Genomic DNA, 12,511 nt, shown 5'->3' on the forward strand with positions numbered 1-12,511 from the left:
TAATTTTATAATGACAGTTCTGTGGTCATAGGTATCTGCTGATAGGAAGAAATTCAGTGCTAAACCCTACATTACAGTTTATCAAATACTAACAGCTTTGATACATGATTATTCAACATTAATACTATAAGAATTAATATGGTTACATAAATTGATCCAGAATTACACTTGTCAAAAATATATATTGGGAAGGAAATCTAAAAGCTGAGCTTGCTTAATATTTCAATGAAATACACATTTTCCCTAGATTGTATGGCTTTGGCACTGTATTTCATAATGCCTCATTTAATAAGAAATGAGCTGATAATTCCTTTTTAAATTCATTATGCTGATTAAGGAAAATGACTTGGACAGCTGGCATTCTTTTTCAAAAGAAAAAATTTCAAAAGAAAAAATTACAAAAATTCCTTCTTTGATAGATGAACAGGAAAGAGAAGAAACAAGACAATTGTATGAGGAACTTCATGGCAACATGGAAGTAAGTGACATAAGCTGGCTAAAAGGAATGTGAGTGTGGACATGCTGAGCTGATTACATGTTTATGTTGGGATCCTTTCTGTGTCCATATCATGTCATGTGTGATGCAGGAAGTCAGGTTTTCAGTCCCTCTTCAAGAATTATTTTTGTATTATATAAAGCACATTCAATGGAGAAAGTGCAGCAGCGTGTGGGATGCAGATCCATGTGATGTGTGATATGTGGGATGTGGATCCATGTGATGTGTGTGATATGTGGGATGTGGATCCATGGGATGGGTGTGATATGTGGGATGTGGATCCATGGGATGGGTGTGATATGTGGGATGTGGATCCATGTGATGTGTGTGATATGTGGGATGTGGATCCATGTGATCTCTCTGATATGTGGGATGTGGATCCATGTTATGGGTGTGATATGTGGGATGTAGATCCATGTGATGGGTGTGATATGTGGGATGTGGATCCATGGGATGGGTGTGATATGTGGGATGTGGATCCATGTGATGTGTGTGATATGTGGGATGTGGATCCATGTGATGGGTGTGATATGTGGGATGTGGATCCATGTGATGTGTGTGATATGTGGGATGTAGATCCATGGGATGGGTGTGATATGTGGGATGTGGATCCATGTGATCTCTGTGATATGTGGGATGTGGATCCATGTGATGTGTGTGATATGTGGGATGTGGATCCATGTGATCTCTGTGATATGTGGGATGTGGATCCATGTGATGGGTGTGATATGTGGGATGTAGATCCATGGGATGGGTGTGATATGTGGGATGTGGATCCATGGGATGGGTGTGATATGTGGGATGTGGATCCATGTGATCTCTGTGATATGTGGGATGTGGATCCATGTGATGGGTGTGATATGTGGGATGTAGATCCATGTGATGGGTGTGATATGTGGGATGTGGATCCATGTGATCTCTGTGATATGTGGGATGTGGATCCATGTGATGGGTGTGATATGTGGGATGTAGATCCATGGGATGGGTGTGATATGTGGGATGTGGATCCATGTGATGGGTGTGATATGTGGGATGTGGATCCATGGGATGGGTGTGATATGTGCTTAGTGCTGGGTGACTGCCAGAACTTCTGTCTTCTTTTTGGACTCTGTTTCACTTACCTGGTGATTTCTCAGAATGGTTGGGGTTGGCAGCAGCCCCTTGGGAACTTCCAGGGTTTCCAATATTGAGCTTCAAATATGAAATTTTGTTTTTAGAGAATGACAGTGGCATTTGAAGAGCTTCGTGTGCAAGCAGAGCAGGACAGATTGGAAATGAGTTTCAAACATGAGAATTCTGTTTATTGTGTTCATGCTGCTGGCTCAACAATTTTGTATTTCATAGCATTTATTACACATAAAAAATGTGCAGTGTCAGGGCAGACAGATGTGAATGGTGAGCAGGTCACACTGAGACACTGGGACCCTCTTTTATTTCTGCTGCCTGTATTCACTGCCTGGCCCCTTCTGCTGTTGTTCCTCTGGGCCAAATTTGGAACTTTATTTTTCAAATAGTCACTCAAAGTTCAAGTTTTGTCTGTGAAGTACAGCCTAGAGATTAATATTTATTTCCTGTAGTTGGTTTACTTAAATGGTAATGCACTAGTGTATAGCTACACAAAATTCAGGTAAATGCTCTCTCTATATGTACAGGCTGCTGTGTTCCTGTTTGTGTTCCTGTTTCATTTTCACATGCTCTTTTCTGTTAGTTTCTTATACCAAACATGGAGTAATGGACTAGTTCTGTGGAAAGCTGGCAAAAAAAAAGGTATTTTGATTATAAAATCAAATATTGCCTCAGCAGTTACTCTTGGGAAACAAAATGTACAGCTGTACAATTGCAAGCAATGTTAAACTGGAAGTTGTATTGAAATTGGAGTATATTTCAGCTAGAATATTAACTGTGGATATTACTGTATCTCAAAAGTGAAAGAAGAAGCAGAAAAAGTGGACAAGTTTGAAAAAGAATGCAAACTGCAAGTGAGTCAGAAGGAGAAGCAGGTTTGCTCAGTTTTACCATTTAATACGTGGTAACAGCTTTATTTGTGACTAAAAGGGCAATGCAAGAGCCAAGAAGTCTTTCTGGGTATTAGTAGAAAAGACAAAATAACAGCTGAAGCTGCATTTAAGTCAGATTCTGCTAAGTTTAGTGATGTTTCAGACCTTTAGTCTAGTGGAATTCATAGTTTGATTTTGAACTGGAGGACTTTTTCATTTGGAGTAATGTGACTTGATCAATATTTGGCTAAGATCAACAACCTTATGTAACTTGAATGACAGCAGCTTATCATACCTGGGGTACAAATGGAAATGAGTCTCTGTCCCTTTTCCACACTTCATAATGATATTTCTTTAATCTAGATTTCAGCTCTTGCCATACAGAGAGATGAAAAAGATGGTGTAATAAAAGACATCCAGGCTCAGCTGCAGATATCACAAAATAAGATTGCTGACTTGCTAGAAGCAAAATGTAAGAGTTCTGTCTGCTGTGTTTAAATGTAATTGTTTTTAGAAGCATAGGAAACAGGGCTGTGATAGTTGTTCTGTTGCTGGTTGGCAGCAGAATTTTGGGGCTTATCTTTGAAACAGAAGCTGCTTATGTGGGATGAGAACTGGCAGGGTAATTTTTAGGGTGAGTCAAGCAGTGAGAAGTTTTGAAAATTGCAAGGGGAAAACACATTGCTTCAGTTTTACAAATTTACAGTCAGGCAGGTGCCACTGAGGACACTTACTTTTCAGACCTTGATTTTCAATATTTTTAAGCCATCTATATTCAAAGTTTTTATAGTATATGATGTCAGTACCATTGGCCTTTTTTAAATTCTATAAATGTATGTATTTTCGAATTTCTAACAGCATTTTTTTAGTAAATATCCTATTTTTAAAAATATAAACATACATCTTTTTTGCTTAGTACATGGAGAAGAAATGTTAAAGGAATCCCAGGTCAGTCAAGAACATTTGAGGGCAAAGCTGGGAGAGGCTGACATTTCATTGCAAAAGGCAGAGGTACACCTTGCTTACAGTTTTGCAGTTTAAATAAACTAGATGAGTATTTGCATAAATAATTATGGATACTTTAGATATGAAACAACTGTAGCTGTTTGTTGCAAAACATGGTTAGAAATTAGATCATGTTTTGAAGGCTACTCAGAAGAACTTAGAAGCTGAATTCCAAACTACAGTGAAAACATTAATTGAGGTCACCAGAGAAAAGGAAGCACAGGAGGAAGAATGTAAAAAAGTGAAGGCTTTGCTTGCAGCTGTGACAGAGGAGTTTGAGATTTCTACTGCCAATTTGAAAAGCTTGCTGCAAAAGGAGCAAAATAGGTAAATTCAAGAGTTTCCATTCAGAGTCATCTTCCAGGTTGCAGTCTATGACAAAATCAAGAACAACTGGAAATGAAGCTGAAATTTGGAGGTTTTTTGATACAGTGGTCTAAATGCAGGGAATTTAATTTTTTTATATTTGTGCTGGTTGATACTGGTCTATAAAAAGTAAAATTTTTCCCCCTCCAACTTCCATAATTCTGTCTTCAAGAAATACAAATTTCTGTAAGTATATATTTGTTGACTTGAATGTCTGCTGTTCTGAAGTTGTAAAAGTGAAATTTGGTAGGTGTTGCAGCTGATATATTGTCTGCCTGTTGAAAGGTAAATGTTCTTCGAGTGCTTGTGGTAAGACACTGTCCTGTTGTCCTTCAAGTTTCAAATGCAGTGCTTTGTACTGTACATTTGGAGGTTTTAAATTATCATTTTCTTAGATCAAAGAAATATGAAGACGAATCAAAGCTGGTTACCTTGGAGCTCCAAAAGAAGTCTGCTGAACTGGGTAAGGCTTGTAGAAAGGCAGAAAATGAGCTAGGCAGTAACAAAAATGTTTTCTGCTGCTTTCTGGAAATGGACTGTCTGTAGTACTTGGAGGAATGATGTTACCTGTACCTGTCAGGAATGCCTGCATTTATTTGGACTCAGCTGACTCCCTTTTCTTTGGTGGTCACTGGTCCTTGCACAGCCAAAGGGCAGTGCTGTGCAGAGCTCCAATGGCAAGGCCATCCATGCATGAATTCTCATGGAAGCAGTTTTGGTTTCCAGCTAAGACCAGTAGCACTGCAGGTGCCAGGAGTAGCAGACAGGATTTCTGTAGCTTGTAGCAGAGATAAAACTCTCCCATTAAGGTTTCTGCAGACCCTCCCCATGCTGGATGTGGCAGGGCTTATCTTTAAATCCTGCTTTGATATCGTGTGGTTTCTGGGGATGTGCTCCTCAGCCCCCAGAGTAAGAGTTCTGCCTTCAGCACTGTTTCCTGCTGTGCAGCACATGGGGCTGGATCTCATCTGACAGATGAGAAATAGAATTGGATGTCCCTGTATACATTGAGGGCATCTAAAGAGAAATGTTCCAAAGTGAACTGCTAATGCTTGTCTAGAGCAAGGCAGGATGAGACCTGTGAGAATTCCACACCAACACGACCTTGGTGTGGAGGACTTGCAAAAAATACCAGTATTGTGAATATGCACATAGAAAACATGTGGAAGTTAGTAATAACTGGTTTCCTTTTTCAGCATATCCATGTGATCTGAACTTTCAGCAGTTCAGATTTTTTTTTTTCTGGAACAATGCAGATGCATGAATACTTGGAGAATACTCTGGTCTTACAGTTCATGGTTTATTTGAAGGCATAATTGTGGAAAACATAATAGGCACTGAATTTTATTTAAGATAAATAATTAGTTTCTGTTCAGATATAGATTTGCTCATGTCTTTCTTAATCATTTTTCAAAGTCTACATTTAGATTGAGTCATAAATGAGCTTTACAGTTTCTGAACTTAATCCAATAAGTTTTGAGAACTGGCTATTGCAAAAGGGTAAGTGTTTTATACTGCCTGCTAAGTATGAAAAATTATTTCTGTTCCATTAATTTTGCATTACATGTGCTGTAGAAGAGATGACTAAGTTAAAATGTGACAAAGAAGTGCAACTTGAAGAGCTGTCAGAAACTCTGGTAAATGTTCATTTTATTAATCTCATGGCATTTGCTTTTCATATGAAATTCCTCTTGCTTTGTAAGTGCCTTAAATGCCATAAATAAATACAGTTTAGTCTACCTTAACGTTTCTACTAAACTTTCTCATGCACAATTTCAGTGTTTTCTTTGAAGATCTTGTTTATTACCACAGTTTTTCTTGTCTCCTGTGTTTTGGGTTTTCTTGTCTCCTATGTTTTTGGGTTTTCTTGTCTCCTGTGTTTTGGTTTTCCTTGTCAGGTTTTTGGTTATTTCCTTCTTCATTCATGCCCATTCGAATGCCTTTATATCCCTCTGGATAGAAAGTTTTCCCATTTTTTTCTTACTTACAGGAAGGTAATTAGCTCTGGCCTCTGTGCACCCTGCTGTACTGTGGCACAGGCCCATTTTCTGTCACAGGAGTCTAAGCTATATGAATTACACTATTAACAGAGGTTTATTTTCATGATGATTTTATATTTACAAGTCTAACAAGAAACCATATCAACTAAAGTTAAGGTAGTGTGAAATCAGGTGTGCATTTCACTACCTCTGCTTGTTGTTACAATCTGTGCATTGAGTGTTCTGAACTGAGTTTCACTAATTTTCTAAAATGGGCAAATTGGAGGATTCTTGCTGAAGAAGGATCTTGAGGCTGCTGTAAAAAAATTGCAGAGAGAGAAGAATTTGGAGAGAGAAATCAGAGAGGTGTGAAATAGGGCAATAATAAAACATGTTTTTATAAATAGTCAAGTTACACATCCTAACTTGAACACAAGTACATGGAAGTAGCACACAGAGCAGTGTCCCACCCTGAGCTGCTCTGCTCACAGCAGTGACAGCAGGAGATCTCTGTCCTCCTGTGCACAGGGGCCTGGCTGCTGCCCCTTGCACTCCTACAGTGCCTGTACTGAGGATGGAGGCACAGCCCTGTTGATTGCCTTTCTGCTCTATCCTATAGAACTGGAATTCTATGATGTTTCTTTAGTCTTTTTTATTTAGATGAATGCAAAAGCTTGTAAAGTCTGAAGCAAATATCTTTATTTAAAATGATGTCCAAGGACTCTAATTTAATAGTTTTGCAGACTGGGTAATTAAACTCACAGCAGGGGCCAGGTACAGCACTGGTGTCAGAGCTCTCATCTCACACCACTTCATATCCCAGCAGAGATATGTAAAGGTACAGTCTGGATAACCCATGGTGTGGATGTTGTTTGGTTCTTCTGAAAGCCTTGTGCTGTTAGCTCATGTCTGATAACCACCATGAGTTGTAGTTTACACATGTGTGCTCAAAACTCTTCTTTTTCCTTCTGCAGAAAGAAATGCATGGTTTGAAAGCACAGCTGACTAGTACAGCTGAAAAGGAGCAAGATCATTTAAACCAGCTTTTGGCTCTGAAAACAGATCTTCAACAAGAGACGTATGACCATTTTGAAAACACAGTATTTAATTCTTTTTGGTGTTATATAGAAGTTACTTTAATACACAGTGAAATGAGCTGTGATTGTTTTCTAATGGAAGTTTTGAATCACACAATATAACATAAATTATATACTTACAGTTGTAAATTACATTTTCTCTATTTGTATTGTTCTATGGAATATGTAGTTCATCCATATCTCTTTGAGTTTGTTAACAAGAAGAGAAAGTTTCTGAATTCATTGTTAATCCTGCTTTGAACTACATCATCTTCAGGGACCATTATATTTATATAAAAGTTGACTCTGGTTTTCTTTACTTCTTCTATCTCCTTTTTATATCACTGTGACTGCTGCAAATCCTGTATTGGTAGATAAAGGCCTGGACTTTTTTCAGCATGGAGTAACACTTGATAATGGGTATATTTAACTTCAAAGGAGATTTCAAAATGCATGTTCTTATTCCTCTTGGCCATTTGTTTTAAATTAGGTTAAAGAATGAACAACTAACAGTGTGTCTCAATAAGCTTTCATTAGAGAAAGAACAAATAGCACAGGAGAGAAATGATGTAGCTGCAGAACTCAGGAAACTGCAAGAAAAACAAGAGGCAAGTTGTAAAATTCCAGATTTTTTTAAAGGACAGTGCTCAGTTTTACAAATCAGATGATAAACTGCAACATGACATGGTTCTGTAGAGTACCTAAACTGTTTTTTGTGCTTGAATTGGGCAAGAAGTGTATTTACACTTGTGAATAAAGCAGGTCAGTGTGCTTTGGATGTCTTTGAATTTTTTAAGAAGTCACTTTGAATTTTATTTCTTTGCTGACATTGGTCTTTATTTAGGATAGTGAGAAAAAGGAAGAAAATACAAAGCAGTTAGTTGTAAACCTAGAAGAAGCAAATGGCCAGCTAAGGCAAGTAAAAACAAATATTAATATCTGATATTGTTAAAGGAAGTAGATTCAGATAGATAGTTGTGTTCATATGTTGCTTTCTGGGATTTTTTTGATTAATATTTTTCTAGATAATACAGCTAAACAGAAACTGTTCAGTTCTGCTGTTGGCAAGTACAAATTTTATCAGATTAGAAATACCTGTTGCTACAGGAACAATGTTTGCCATCATTTTGTTTTACATAGAAAGAGCTGTCCTGTTGTGCATTAGACATCTTAGGTGTGAAGGAAATGAAAATGGAAGTTCAAGGTTATGGGTGAAATGTGACAAGGCAAAACTGGCTGAGTGTTACTCTGCAGAAATCTCTGTACCATCAGTTCAATAGACAGGCAGCCTCCCATGTTTCAGAGCTGCATTACAATAGTCCAGGTTAGGATGTCTTTTCCTTAGCTTAGCTGGAACATCTTCTCCTACTTAAAATAAAAAGTATGGACAGTTCACATCTTGACTTACTAGGCATGTTGCTTCATTTTAAGAACATTTTCATTGAGCAGCTTATGAAATTCCCATCAACATCAGCAGCTCTTTGTAGAAAATAAAATATGAGTTTATTAGTACTGAAAGGAAGTTGAAGGTAAGAAGTAAATATTTACTAATGCTTGATAATTTGGCCCTTAGAAACGAACTGGAGTCTCTGAAGGAGAAAATGGCAAAGACAGGTGAAGAGATTCAAAGTAAACTGGATGAAAAAGAAGAAAACGTACGTATGGAAATATGTTACATAACCTGCAGGACAGAATTGAAATGTAAAACGTTTGTTGGGATTTTTTGTGCAAAGCTCTGCCTGGGGGATGTGGTCTCTGCCAGGGGCTTTCTCCTGTCACAGCTGCTGCCAGCTGTGACATTGTGTGTCCACATGCTGAGCCCTGGTATTTTGAAAGACAAGCACAGTCACAGGGATGTTTATTCCTTGCTGGGAAATTGAATATTAAAGATTTGTTTGATTTCAGGCAAACAGGGAACCTGTTTTTCTTTTTTTTTTTTCCATATACCCACTGGGTGATGGATGGGCTCTAGATTAGTTTTTATATGTAGTGTGAGTTCTAGCTTAAATAGATTCAAAAATTTTTACTTTCTGTAGTTTCAAAGCAACCTGGGGTTTTTAGCATTAAAACAGATTTCATAATTTCATTGTAAAAGTCAAAGATTTACAATTCTAATTTCAGATTAAGAGTATTGAAAATGAAATTTCAAGAAAGGAAAAGCAGTTGAAGAGTCTAGAAAATAATTGGGAAAATTTGTTTTTTCATAGATTGTGGGGAACTTCATACAAAGTATTTTTGAAATTGTGAAGATACTGGAGGTTTTCCCCTTCTTCTTTCTTAACTCTATAACCACTAAGGAACTGGTTCACTGCTATTAATTAAATTAATTAACATCTTGTAATACTTTATGGCTCAAATTCCAGTCATTCTAAGACATCAGCTTGTGTTTCAGTCCCATCAGAATAAACCAGACTGGTGCAAGTGCATGTTTGAGAATGTTGACAGCAATTGCTAACACAGGGCATAATGTTTAGGACTTAACTAATTAATGTTTGAAATATCTCTTCCAGGTTAATAATTTAAAGAAACAGATGGAAAATAAAGCCAAATGCTTTGAAGAGTTGCAGCAGGAGGTGTGTAGAGATTTTGAGAGTCACAAATACATCAACACATGGTATTTTGGTGTGACTTTTCAGCATTTTTCATCTACTGTGATATCTTTAGATACACCTATGTAATTTAAAAATGTTCCTTTCTTATCCTAACTGATCAAATTAAGGAGTCGTCTTTGGAATCACTTGATCTGTTAAGTTAGCCTTAATTTGAAAAAAGCAATTACAAAAATAATATCTTTAACAAACTTACACTTTTTTCATTTACTATATAGTATTATTTATGTACTTGTAATAAGGACCCATCACAGTTACCACTTGTAGAAAAGAATTCTGCACTAGCACAAATTGTAGAAACTTCACTGTAAAATATATATAACTTGTATTTTTGGTCATGACATCTTCACACCTTCTGTCAGCAGCATCTTAGTTTTAATTCCCATTCTGCCCCTCATTTGTTATTCCCTATTGTTGCTCAGGGGGAGCCTTTCTTAAGGTCATGAAGAAACAGGATTTGCACAGTAATTATCTGAGCATTCTTTTGTTTGGAGAATTGTTCTGGAACCTGAACTGCACAAGAGAGAGTTATGGAATGAATTCCATTCAATAACAGGAACTTGATGAAAGCTGGAATTTTGAAGATTCTGACATTCTTGACACAGTTAAACCATTACATAATTCTGTTAACTTATTAAAGTGCAGTGCTTGTTTTGTTTTATTTCAACAGAATCAGGTGCTGAAAAAGAAAATCACTGCAGAAAGCAAGAAAAACAGTATTCATGAAGGGAAGGTAGGTTTAAATGGCATCACATAGAAGATGAAGTGAGTGTTTTTAAGTCCCAGTGTAATTAATGACAGTACTTGTTAAATACATTGTGAGCTGGTTTATGGATTTAGGATACAGATTGTGCAGGAATGAGCTCATAGTTTTTAGAAGATGCTTCCATTTTTAATCATTGGGCACTGACAATTGGACATTTAAAAGAGATGGACTTCACATCACAATTAATTATGTTTCCAATCACTCCCTTTCTTTTTTTTCCTTTTATTGGTAGTGGACTGAACAGTAACCCCATTGTGACAGAAAAGCATTTAAAAGACTTACATACATTACTCACTTCAGGCTGTTCTTTAAATGTGTTCTGCACTGTAAATCCCTCTGATGGGAACATTGTGTCCAGCTTTGGGTACTGCACTTAGGGAAAGAAGTGGACTTTTGGGAGGATATTCATATGAGAAACTTAAAAGGAAAAACTGTAATCAAAATGCACAGCTGGGAGGAAAATGTCCCATAAAACCTGCGAAAATCTTACATAGAATTACAAGAGAGAGAATAAAATCTCCATCTGTATTTGTTTTTTTCCAAGGAATTCACAGCATTTAGGGTAGTCTTTCCCATTGTGCTGTTGCCATTGTTTCTTTGAGTATTTTCTAACTCACTTCAGGACAAAGTTCAGTTCTTCATAAAAAAAAAGCTGAACTTTTAAATAGGAAACACTTTAATCATATGCCTGAGAAGTAACAGTGTGTTTCTGCTCAAAAATAAAGGGCAAAAAACCAAAATTAACATATTAATTCCTAAACAAATAACAGCAGCAATTCTGCATTCTCAAAAGGTGAATAAATTGCAGTTAGAGATGGAAAATATGAACAAGCAACATAAGGAAGCAGTTGACATCTATCAAAAAGAGATAGAAACAAGAAAAATGCATGAAAAGAAACTTAATGAACAGGTGAGAGGTGTTAATTTTTACTGCAATTAATTTTTTTTATTTAAAATATTTTTATGAAGCTTTATTGGCCAGAGCCCTTGCTCTTACATTTCAGTCTTATCAACAGAAATGCTTGTTGTGTATGCCTGTGAGCAAAGCTTTAGTACATCAGGTGCTTAAGTTGAAATATTTGAATATGTCTTTGAAAATAAGAACCCAGTTAAAAATTCTTTCTTTCTAGATATAGTTCAAAGAAATTCTACCCTTGGTATAAAGTCAGCATAGCTAAATGAGATTATAACTTCTCCCATATTAGTATTTTTTTGCCCACACATTTTTTTGATGGTAATGCTGAGAAATGTTAGGGCAGAGTGCTTGAAATGGCCTTTGGGTTCAAAGTGAACTTGTACCTTTAATCTTGCCCATTTTAACAATCTGCATAAAAGATGTCAGATTTGAAAAGGATTTCAGAAGCAAATGAAGTCCAAGACTACATTGCACCCACAGGGGGAAGAAGAAATTAAAGTAATATTTTTAAAATATATATTGTTATGTTTATGAATGAAATGCAATTTACTGCTCCCAGGTAGAAAAGCTGAGGTTGCTTTATGAGGAAGCAGCAGTGATACAGAGAGAAACTGATATCCACTGTCAGCACAAGATAACTGAAATGGTGGCACTTATGGAAAAGCACAAGGTAAGAGATTTTACTGATTGCTGGCATTTGTAATGTGTTAATAACCCTTCAAACCCACAAAGAGGCCTGAGTCTGGGAAAAGGAAGCTGAACACATGCTTGACTTTTCATCACCTAAAATCAAATTCATTTGAAGATTTTGGAAACATGCCTCTGGACAGATAAATTTCATTTCTCTGAACTTCTAGGATTTAATTTTTTGTTTTAAAGTTAGGCTTCCTTTAATACCCTCTGAATGCAGTATTTTTCAGTATCAGTTTGGCCTCCTTCTCTGGGGAAATTACTTAGTGCCTGTCAGCAGTTTATCTTGACACATTTTAGTTTACCTTTCTATTACTCTCTTTTGCAGTATCTTTAGCAGATCCCATTAATAAAAATAGCATGGCTGGCTCTTAGGTGCTGAACACATATTGCATAGAAATAAAGCACACTCTGCCAGTCCACAAAATAATACTGCATTGAGCATTTGATTTCTGCAGTTTCTGCAGAAGCATCAGTGTTTGTTCATGGTGCTTTCTGAATCTTCTGAGGAGCCTGGTTTGAAAAAATGATGTTTTAAGACTGGATAGATCTATAATTGTAACATTTCCATGTTACAAAGCACATGTTTTGAGTTTGTTGTTGTTTTTTTT

General features: G+C 36.7%; 1 long non-coding RNA gene across 1 annotated transcript; it reads left to right on the forward strand.

Moving 5' to 3' along the window:
- The first annotated feature begins 9,429 nt into the window (after positions 1 to 9,429).
- Positions 9,430 to 11,204, forward strand: LOC148218816 (uncharacterized). Its single transcript, XR_015800059.1, has 3 exons — positions 9,430 to 9,492; positions 10,199 to 10,261; positions 11,088 to 11,204. It is a non-coding gene; the product is annotated as an uncharacterized LOC148218816 (long non-coding RNA).
- The last annotated feature ends 1,307 nt before the right edge of the window (positions 11,205 to 12,511 follow it).

The sequence above is a fragment of the Sturnus vulgaris genome, unplaced genomic scaffold (assembly GCF_052056855.1).
Source record: "Sturnus vulgaris isolate bStuVul1 unplaced genomic scaffold, bStuVul1.hap1 Scaffold_157, whole genome shotgun sequence".
Classification (NCBI taxonomy): domain Eukaryota; kingdom Metazoa; phylum Chordata; class Aves; order Passeriformes; family Sturnidae; genus Sturnus; species Sturnus vulgaris.